Here is an 11,084-nt window from a genome sequence, read left to right as displayed (position 1 = left end):
AGAGGGGAGGGGAGGGGAGGGGAGGGGGTCCCCCAGGTATCCAGACAGACAGGGAGGAAGGCGAGAGCAGGAATATCTGACCCATATTCCTGATGGAAGAGGGAAACCACTTCCTCCCTCCCTCCCTCCCTCCCTCCCTTCCTCCATCTCCCTCCCTCCCTATCCGTTCCAGTTCGGGTCCTCCCTGTCATATGTACACACACGTAAACTGTTTATTTAAACAAGCATTCCTGAGGTCTACCTCTAGAGAGAGAGATAGAAAGAGAAAGAGAGAGAGCGAGAGAGATAGAAAGAGAAAGAGAGAGAGAGAGACAGAGAGAGACAGACAGACAGACATACAGAGAGAGAGAAAGAGAGAGAGAGCGAGAGAGAGCGAGAGAGACAGACAGAGAGAGAGAGAGAGAGAGACAGAGAGAGAGAGAGAGAGACACAGAGAGAGAGAGATTATAAAGCTCTTACAGAAACTTAATCATGAACGAGAAGGACCAAGGCGCAGCGTGATATGTATTCATATTTATTTACGTACTGAACACACGACAAAGCAACAAACGAAACGTGAAGTCCAAGGTAGACAAAATAACATACCTCACACGGAACAAGATCCCACAACTGACTGGTGCCAAAAGGCTGCCTAAGTATGGTCCCCAATCAGAGACAACGAGCTACAGCTGCCTCTGATTGGGAACCACCCTGGCCAACATAGATCTAAACGATCTAGAAACTAAACATAGAAATAAACACAACACGAAATATACACACCCTGACTCAACAAATAACCGTCCCCTGAGTCAGGGCGTGACAATGTGTCTATGCTAAAGCATCCGGAACCTTTCCTACAAGCCGCACTACAGGTGAAACTGGCAACAGTCCAGTCTTTGAGACGTCAACTTCTATGTGTCAATGTGGTAATACAATTTGAAAGGACCTGGGATTCCTCTAACTCCTACATTCCCTTTTATTATAGACACTAAATGTCTTCACTACATTTTTGCACTGATTGCATTTTAATCTCTGTATCTGTCGTAGGGAGGTTGGAATACATACAGGAATTGTATAGGCCTTAGTTGCATCTATCACCAACTCAGTGGTTAGTGTCCCCAGTCGAGTCATACCAAAGACTGTTAAAAAATGGGACCTGATGCGTCTCTGCTTCAGTACTCAGATAGATTAGGAGTAAGGCCCTGTGATAAACTAGCATCCACTTGTACAGTACATCAATCTGCTCAACTGCATCTATCTGCAAAAAAAAAAAAAAAAAAACGGGTTTTGTAAGATGTGACACATAGGTTTAGTATTAGTGGTATACCTCACTGTTGCTGTGGTGACCATTAAATTATTTGTTCCATAAAAAGTACCACCAGTGCTATCTTCATTCCGTTTTTTGCGTTTCAGTATGCTATTGTTAACCAATGAAACTCTGTAGAATAATCGGGAATAATCTGAACATCATTTGGCCCTCTGGGTTACGTCCTATTGTTTACAGCGCCTCTATGTCAGGGGACGTGCGCGCGGCACGGTGGATTCACCTGAACGCAGCTCACGTGAGCGGTCCTCCGGATTCAGCCAATCAGCGGCGCGGACAGGTGCTCCTCCATGAGGACAGTTTCGGAGGCGGAAACCTTCAGGTCAAGGTAAAAGACAGACGCCTCCTATAAAGTTGTACATTTAGCCGTAGTTTCTCAGAGAGTCACTGAACCAACAACGAGTTATGATATCTAATCAAATTAATGATAGTTAGGTGAGGTTTAAATATTTTTTTTCAACCGTGGAAAGAGAATGAGTGGAGATAGCTTGCGCTGAGAATCCGTGTGTAAAGGTAGACGCACTTTTCGGACGCACAACAGAATAGTCGTTTCTACTGACTCCACAAGAGATCAACCATGGATTCTGACATCAACACAGACTAAAGTTCGTTCTTGAAGAGGTCCGAGCCGCTCCAGTCCAGCCCGAATAGTGCAGGTGAGTGGCCCGGTGGTGGAGAGATGCTTATAGCATCGCTGAGCGGTGAATCACAGCTCTGTCTCAGCTGTTCTCACGGCTCGTTAAACCTGTTCTACATAGATACAGAAATAGTTACGGATATTATAGGCTGTGTGTGCTGTTTTGTGTTTTGCAAAGAAGTTATGTATTCATATTCATATTCATAGGCTTTCACTGGCCAAGAAGAACATAATGGCATAATCAGTGTGCGAATGAGACATGAGCTCCCATAAGTCCAACGTTGAGGGGACGCTAATTTAACAATTATCCTATTTGTTTTACTGCTACAGTGATAATATGAAAATAAAAAGTTCATTCCAAATTAAACGAACACCTTTCTGTCATGCTTTAAACCAGTGACAGTTGGTTCAGGTTGTCTACTCTGCCTCTCTCTCTCTCTCTCTCTCTCTCTCTCTCTCTCTCTCTCTCTCTCTCTCTCTCTCTCTCTCTCTCTTCCATCCCATAATCATAGAGCTATAATTGATGGTGATGATGATGATGATGATGAGTATGCATTATGCTGCCCAGGATGTTTGGTGTAAAACCTCAACATGCGCAATTATACCGTCAATATTGTAAACAGTTATTACACTGAAATAACACTGTACCTACCCTATCGATATTAAATCACTATGACAACATATGTTTTAGATATACTGTGTTGTCCATGTTTCAGTGATACTTGACATAAAGGTGGACCTGTTAATGTCTCTGGCAGGTGGAAGATGGCAGAGAGAGTGACTTGGTGGAGGTCATTCATGGGGGGCAGTAAGAGGACAAACAGTACCACGAACAGCACCACAGACACAGTGAAGGACCCTCTGACGCCCCTGGCTACACCACACTGTAAGTCATCTCAGCCCCCAGAGTGATATATGCCATTTAGCAGACACTTTTATTACATTTTTTTTTACATTTTAGTCATTTAGCAGACGTTCTTATCCAGAGCGACTTACAGGAGCAATTATGGTTAAGTGCCTTGCTCAAGGGCACAGACAGATTTTTCACCTAGTCGGCTCGGGGATTAGAACCAGCGACCTTTCGGTTACTGGCACTACGCTTTTAACCACTAAGCTACCTGCCGCGACTTACAATCATGTGTCAATAAAACATTTTTTTTTTAACGTATGGGTGGTCCTGGGAATCAAACCCACTATCCTGTCGTTGCAAGCGCCATGCTCAACCAACTGGACCATTTTAATGTTAAGGCTATCATGACAGACTACCCTGTAAGTTACGTTTTAGAAACGGATTGTGTGTTTACCTTACATTGTTCCAGGTGCATAGAGAGGAAATAACCTCTGGCCTCCTCTGTATGCCCCAAAATGTTAAGCTACCTTGAAATCATATATCATGCTTGTATTCTACTCTACTGTTCACAGCAGCAGCCCCCAAAACCCCCAACTGACCAACAACTATCACCAGCATCACAACAACCACCAGCATCACAACAGCCACCAGCATCACAACAACCACCAGCATCACAACAGCCACAGGCAGAGCAGTCACAGGCACCAGTCAGTACAGACACCAGTCTCTTCAGCGACGAGACCTTCGATGACTCCCCAGTTTGAGTCGGGTCTTCAACGAACAGACATGTCGTAGGAACCTGAGGGTGTCTCGGTCAGGCCGGGTTTAAGGAGAGGAAGAGGGTCGCTCCAGTCTTCCTACTGGGAAAGAGGACGTGTGATGATGAGGATGGTGATGGTGATGAAGATGGTGGCCATAGACTGCTCTTACTTCTCAACTTTATTTCAACATGGCTGTCCGTTCTGGGGAAAGAGGAAGGTCGATGAAGACGAATTGGAAGTTGAAGATAAATTGAAAATAGAGATTTGAGACTTTTACTTTTGAACCCTTTTGTCGGTGCTAGGGTCTGTCGGTTCGAATGCTACTGCTTCTTTCTCAGTCAACATGGTATTCATTTGATAGATTTTGCTTTATTGATTCCTTATGTGAAGTTGAACGTGTTTAATCAACTTTTTAACCCTTGAAAAGGAAGAACCTAACCTGTGTTCCCAACACAGAGAAAGTGAACGGATCAGAAATGAAGTTATACTCTCCTCTGCCTCTTGTCTTGTTAGATTATAATGGACTGCTGATTTGCAGTAGTGAAAGTTTCTCAATGACAGTTAAGTTAAGACAGCACTTAACAGTCCTTCTTTGAGGAAATCACTGGTCTGACAAGGTTTGATTGATGAAAGCATCAGGAAGACAAGTGTGTCTTTACTAATCCAATCCCATAAAGTTCAGTGGTTAGGCTACTTGAAGGAAGGAAGGAAGGAAGGAAGGAAGGAAGGAAGGAAGGAAGGAAGGAAGGAAGGAAGGAAGGAAGGAAGAAAGAAAGGGATGGAGGAGGGAGGGAGGGAGAAAGGAGGGAGGGAGGGAGAAAGGAGGGAGGGAGAAAGGAGCATTTACTGTAAGTACCACCTTTCATCTTAACCACTGTGCTTTAAAAACTATCCAGATTTTTCTAGCCTTTTTGTATTTAAACAGTATATAGAAAATCAGAAACACAGCTATGCACATTCCACGAAATGATACATTGTTTATAAGATGTTTACATTATATGTGTAATGTTTTGAATATGAAGGATATAATATTGTTTTTAACAATCAATGTTTTTTTTTTAGCTATAATTACAGTGGGTTAGAAGGGTACTTTTTTTTTTTTAAAGAGGTGGGATTGCTTGAATGAATGAGCATTGGTGTTTGTGATGGACAGGTGAAAATATACGATTATATCCACTAGCTGCTATTCAGTTACATACAGACACATGTTCTAGAAGGAAAAAATCTCCATGTGGAGCAAATCCTGATCAAATGTACTATTAGAAGCTAAACATTAAGTTGTTATGAAGTCTTACCAGGTTTGTCTATTCAGTAACACAGTGATTGACTTCGCTGTGCTTCAAATGGACGTGACACATAAATCATGGTCTGTAAACACTGCAATGAAGGCTGAACATGATTATTGTAATGACAGAAGAACAAATAAACATTGATCAATGTGTGCCTCCATGTATGTGTGAACCTGTGTGTGTGACTACATACTGTACGTACAGTCTGTCTCGTCTGGCCTATTTCCTGATTCAGTCAGTTGTGAATCACATGATCAAAAGCCAGGCTCCGTCCAAAATGGAACCCTATTCCCTATATAGTGCACTACTTTAGACCAGAGAATGACACCCTATTCCCTATATAGTGCACTACTTTAGACCAGAGAATGGCACCCTATTCCCTATATAGTGCACTACTTTAGACCAGAGAATGGCACCCTATTCCCTATATAGTGCACTACTTTAGACCAGAGAATGGCACCCTATTCCCTATATAGTGCACTACTTTAGACCAGAGAATGGCACCCTATTCCCTACATAGTGCACTACTTTAGACCAGAGAATGGCACCCTATTCCCTATATAGTGCACTACTTTAGACCAGAGAATGGCACCCTATTCCCTATATAGTGCACTACTTTAGACCAGAGAATGGAACCCTATTCCCTATATAGAGCACTACTTTAGACCAGAGAATGGCATCCTATTCCCTATATAGTGCACTACTTTAGACCAGAGAATGACACCCTATTCCCTATATAGTGCACTACTTTAGACCAGAGAATGGCACCCTATTCCCTATATAGTGCACTACTTTAGACCAGAGAATGGCACCCTATTCCCTATATAGTGCACTACTTTAGACCAGAGAATGGCACCCTATTCCCTACATAGTGCACTACTTAAGACCAGAGAATGGCACCCTATTCCCTATATAGTGCACTACTTTAGACCAGAGAATGGCACCCTATTCCCTATATAGTGCACTACTTTAGACCAGAGAATGGAACCCTATTCCCTATATAGAGCACTACTTTAGACCAGAGAATGGCATCCTATTCCCTATATAGTGCACTACTTTAGACCAGAGAATGACACCCTATTCCCTATATAGTGCACTACTTTAGACCAGAGAATGGCACCTATTCCCTATATAGTGCACTACTTTAGACCAGAGAATGGCACCTTATTCCCTATATAGTGCACTACTTTAGACCAGAGAATGGCACCCTATTCCCTATATAGTGCACTACTTTAGACTCAGAGAATGGCACCCTATTCTCTATAGAGTGCACTACTTTAGACCAGAGAATGACACCCTATTCCCTATATAGTGCACTACTTTAGACCAGAGAATGGCACCCTATTCCCTACATAGTGCACTACTTTTTACCAGACCCCTACGAGTTATAGGGTGCCATTTGAGACGAAGCCAAAGTTCATGCTCCCTTCCTACAGAGAGCAGAGAGTCTCCTTCACGGTCAACAGCTTTTTATAGTTTATTATTGTCATTTATACAACCTACCTGGTTTCACATCGTCTGTCTGTCAACCTACCTGGTTTCACATCTTCTGTCTGTCAACCTACCTGGTTTCACATCTTCTGTCTGTCAACCTACCTGGTTCCACATCGTCTGTCTGTCAACCTACCTGGTTCCACATCGTCTGTCTGTCAACCTACCTGGTTTCACATCGTCTGTCTGTCAACCTACCTGGTTTCACATCGTCTGTCTGTCAACCTACCTGGTTCCACATCGTCTGTCTGTCAACCTACCTGGTTTCACATCTTCTGTCTGTCAACCTACCTGGTTTCACATCTTCTGTCTGTCAACCTACCTGGTTTCACATCTTCTGTCTGTCAACCTACCTGGTTCCACATCGTCTGTCTGTCAACCTACCTGGTTCCACATCGTCTGCCTGTCAACCTACCTGGTTCCACATCGTCTGTCTGTCAACCTACCTGGTTTCACATCTTCTGTCTGTCAACCTACCTGGTTTCACATCTTCTGTCTGTCAACCTACCTGGTTTCACATCGTCTATCTGTCAACCTACCTGGTTTCTTATCTTCTGTCTGTCAACCTACCTGGTTTCACATCGTCTGTGTCAACCTACCTGGTTCCACATCGTCTGCCTGTCAACCTACCTGGTTTCATATCTTCTGTCTGTCAACCTACCTGGTTTCACATCTTCTGTCTGTCAATAAAAGCCACATCCCTGTGCCACCACATTCCTCTGTCTCTGTCTCACTGATGGGCATGGAGGAGCCAGGGACTGTCCACTCTGTTACCATCTGGCAAGCGGTATCAGAGCATTGGGTCTCGGACCAACAGGCTCTGAGACAGCTTCTCCCACCAGGCCATCAGACTGCTGAACAGCTAACCCTAGCTGTCTCCCTGCACAGACCTGCACCTTAGTGACTATTTACACCCTAAAGCCTATCTGCACCTTAGTGACCTTTTACACCCTAAAGCCTATCTGCATCTTAGTGAATATTTACACCCTAAAGCCTATCTGCACCTTAGTGACTATTTACACACTAAAGCCTATCTGCACCTTAGTGACTATTTACATACTAAAGCCTATCTACACCTTAGTGACTATTTACACCCTAAAGCCTATCTGCACCTTAGTGAACTTTTACACCCTAAAGCCTATCTTCACCTTAGTGACTATTTACACCCTAAAGCCTATCTGCACCTTAGTGACTATTTACACACTAAAGCCTATCTGCACCTTAGTAACTATTTACACCCTAAAGCCTATCTGCATCTTAGTGACTATTTACACACTAAAGCCTATCTGCACCTTAGAGACTATTTACACCCTAAAGCCTATCTGCACCTTAGTGACTATTTACACACTAAAGCCTATCTGCACCTTGGAGACTGTTTACACCCTAAAGCCTATCTGCACCTTAGTGACTATTTACACACTAAATGCTATCTGCACCTTAGTGACTATTTACACCTTAAAGCCTATCTGCACCTTAGTGACTATATACACCCTAAAGCCTATCTGCACCTTAGTGACTATTTACACCCTAAAGCCTATCTGCACCTTAGTGACTATTTACACCCTAAAGCCTATCTGCACCTTAGTGACTATTTACACCCTAAAGCCTATCTGCACCCTAGTAACTATTTACACACTAAAGCCTATCTGCACCTTAGTAACTATTTACACCCTAAAGCCTATCTGCACCTTATTGACTATTTACACCCTAAAGCCTATCTGCACCTTAGTGACTATTTACACCCTAAAGCCTATCTGCACCTTAGTGACCTTTTACACCCTAAAGCCTATCTGCACCTTAGTGACTATTTACACACTAAAGCCTATCTGCACCTTAGTAACTATTTACACCCTAAAGCCTATCTGCATCTTAGTGACTATTTACACCCTAAAGCCTATCTGCACCTTAGTGACTATTTACACCCTAAAGCCTATCTGCACCTTAGTGACTATTTACACACTAAAGCCTATCTGCACCTTAGTAACTATTTACACACTAAAGCCTATCTGCACCTTAGTGACTATTTACACACTAAAGCCTATCTGCACCTTAGTGACTATTTACACACTAAAGCCTATCTGCACCTTAGAGACTATTTACACAACTAAAGCCTATCTGCACCTTAGTGACTATTTACACACTAAAGCCTATCTGCACCTTAGAGACTATTTACACCCTAAAGCCTATCTGCACCTTAGAGACTATTTACACCCTTAAGCCTATCTGCACCTTAGTGACTATTTACACCCTAAAGCCTATTTGCACCTTAGTGACTATTTACACCCTAAAGCCTATCTGCACCTTAGTGACTATTTACACCCTAAAGCCTATCTGCACCCTAGTAACTATTTACACACTAAAGCCTATCTGCACCTTAGTAACTATTTACACCCTAAAGCCTATCTGCACCTTAGTGACTATTTACACCCTAAAGCCTATCTGCACCTTAGTGACTATTTACACCCTAAAGCCTATCTGCACCTTAGTGACTATACACACCCTAAAGCCTATCTGCACCTTAGTGACTATATACACACTAAAGCCTATCTGCACCTTAGTAACTATTTACACCCTAAAGCCTATCTGCATCTTAGTGACTATTTACACCCTAAAGCCTATCTGCACCTTAGTGACTATTTACACACTAAAGCCTATCTGCACCTTAGTGACTATTTACACACTAAAGCCTATCTGCACCTTAGTAACTATTTACACACTAAAGCCTATCTGCACCTTAGTGACTATTTACACACTAAAGCCTATCTGCACCTTAGTGACTATTTACACAATAAAGCCTATCTGCACCTTAGAGACTATTTACACCCTAAAGCCTATCTGCACCTTAGTGACTATTTACACACTAAAGCCTATCTGCACCTTAGAGACTATTTACACCCTAAAGCCTATCTGCACCTTAGTGACTATATACACACTAAAGCCTATCTGCACCTTAGTAACTATTTACACCCTAAAGCCTATCTGCATCTTAGTGACTATTTACACCCTAAAGCCTATCTGCACCTTAGTGACTATTTACACACTAAAGCCTATCTGCACCTTAGTGACTATTTACACACTAAAGCCTATCTGCACCTTAGTAACTATTTACACACTAAAGCCTATCTGCACCTTAGTGACTATTTACACACTAAAGCCTATCTGCACCTTAGTGACTATTTACACAATAAAGCCTATCTGCACCTTAGAGACTATTTACACCCTAAAGCCTATCTGCACCTTAGTGACTATTTACACACTAAAGCCTATCTGCACCTTAGAGACTATTTACACCCTAAAGCCTATCTGCACCTTAGAGACTATTTACACCCTTAAGCCTATCTGCACCTTAGTGACTATTTACACCCTAAAGCCTATTTGCACCTTAGTGACGATTTACACCCTAAAGCCTATCTGCACCTTAGTGACTATTTACACACTAAAGCCTATCTGCACCTTAGAGACTATTTAGAGACTATTTACACTCTCCACATATACAACCATTACACACAAACACATACACAAACAACCACACATACACACACAACCACACATAAACACACAAACACACTCAACACTACTGTTCTATTATATAGTTTTTATCCAACGGTGCGACCAAAAGACTACCCACTTTATATTTGTAAATACAGTCATACTTGACATAGTACATTCATAATCTATTGTGTATATCCTATTGTGTATATCCTATTGTGTATATCCTATTGTGTATATCCTATTGTGTACATATCTGTTTATTACTATGCCTACCAGATACCTTCTAATGATTGGTTATTGTTTATTTGAATTTTGATTATTATTTATGTTTATTATTGTATTGCAGCACTGAGGGAGCACATAAGCATTTCACTGCATGTTTTATACCTGCTGTAAACTGGCTTTTATACCTGCTGTAAACAGGCTTCTATACCTGCTGTAAACAGGCTTCTATACCTGCTGTAAACAGGCTTCTATACCTGCTGTAAACTGGCTTCTATACCTGCTGTAAACAGGCTTCTATACCTGCTGTAAACAGGCTTCTATACCTGCTGTAAACTGGCTTCTATACCTGCTGTAAACTGGCTTCTATACCTGCTGTAAACTGGCTTCTATACCTGCTGTAAACAGGCTTCTATACCTGCTGTAAACTGGCTTCTATACCTGCTGTAAACAGGCTTCTATACCTGCTGTAAACTGGCTTTTATACCTGCTGTAAACTGGCTTCTATACCTGCTGTAAACAGGCTTCTATACCTGCTGTAAACTGGCTTTTATACCTGCTGTAAACAGGCTTCTATACCTGCTGTAAACTGGCTTCTATACCTGCTGTAAACAGGCTTCTATACCTGCTGTAAACAGGCTTCTATACCTGCTGTAAACTGGCTTCTATACCTACTGTAAACAGGCTTCTATACCTGCTGTAAACTGGCTTCTATACCTACTGTAAACAGGCTTCTATACCTGCTGTAAACAGGCTTCTATACCTGCTGTAAACTGGCTTCTATACCTGCTGTAAACTGGCTTCTATACCTGCTGTAAACAGGCTTCTATACCTGCTGTAAACTGGATTTTATACCTGCTGTAAACTGGCTTCTATACCTGCTGTAAACAGGCTTCTATACCTGCTGTAAACAGGCTTCTATACCTGCTGTAAACTGGCTTCTATACCTGCTGTAAACTGGCTTCTATACCTGCTGTATACTGGATTTTATACCTGCTGTAAACTGGCTTTCATACCTGCTGTTAACTGGCATTTATAC

The 11,084-nt window shown here is 42.2% G+C and overlaps 1 long non-coding RNA gene across 1 annotated transcript; it reads left to right on the top strand.

Annotated features, from left to right (window-relative positions):
* The first annotated feature begins 1,662 nt into the window (after nt 1–1,662).
* LOC121585686 lies at nt 1,663–3,531 on the top strand. The gene is made up of 3 exons (XR_006003885.2): nt 1,663–1,959; nt 2,699–2,826; nt 3,363–3,531. It is a non-coding gene; the product is annotated as an uncharacterized LOC121585686 (long non-coding RNA).
* The last annotated feature ends 7,553 nt before the right edge of the window (nt 3,532–11,084 follow it).

This window comes from Coregonus clupeaformis, unplaced genomic scaffold, assembly GCF_020615455.1.
Source record: "Coregonus clupeaformis isolate EN_2021a unplaced genomic scaffold, ASM2061545v1 scaf4030, whole genome shotgun sequence".
Taxonomy (NCBI): Eukaryota; Metazoa; Chordata; class Actinopteri; order Salmoniformes; family Salmonidae; genus Coregonus; species Coregonus clupeaformis.
This window is presented reverse-complemented; position numbering and strand designations above follow the sequence as displayed.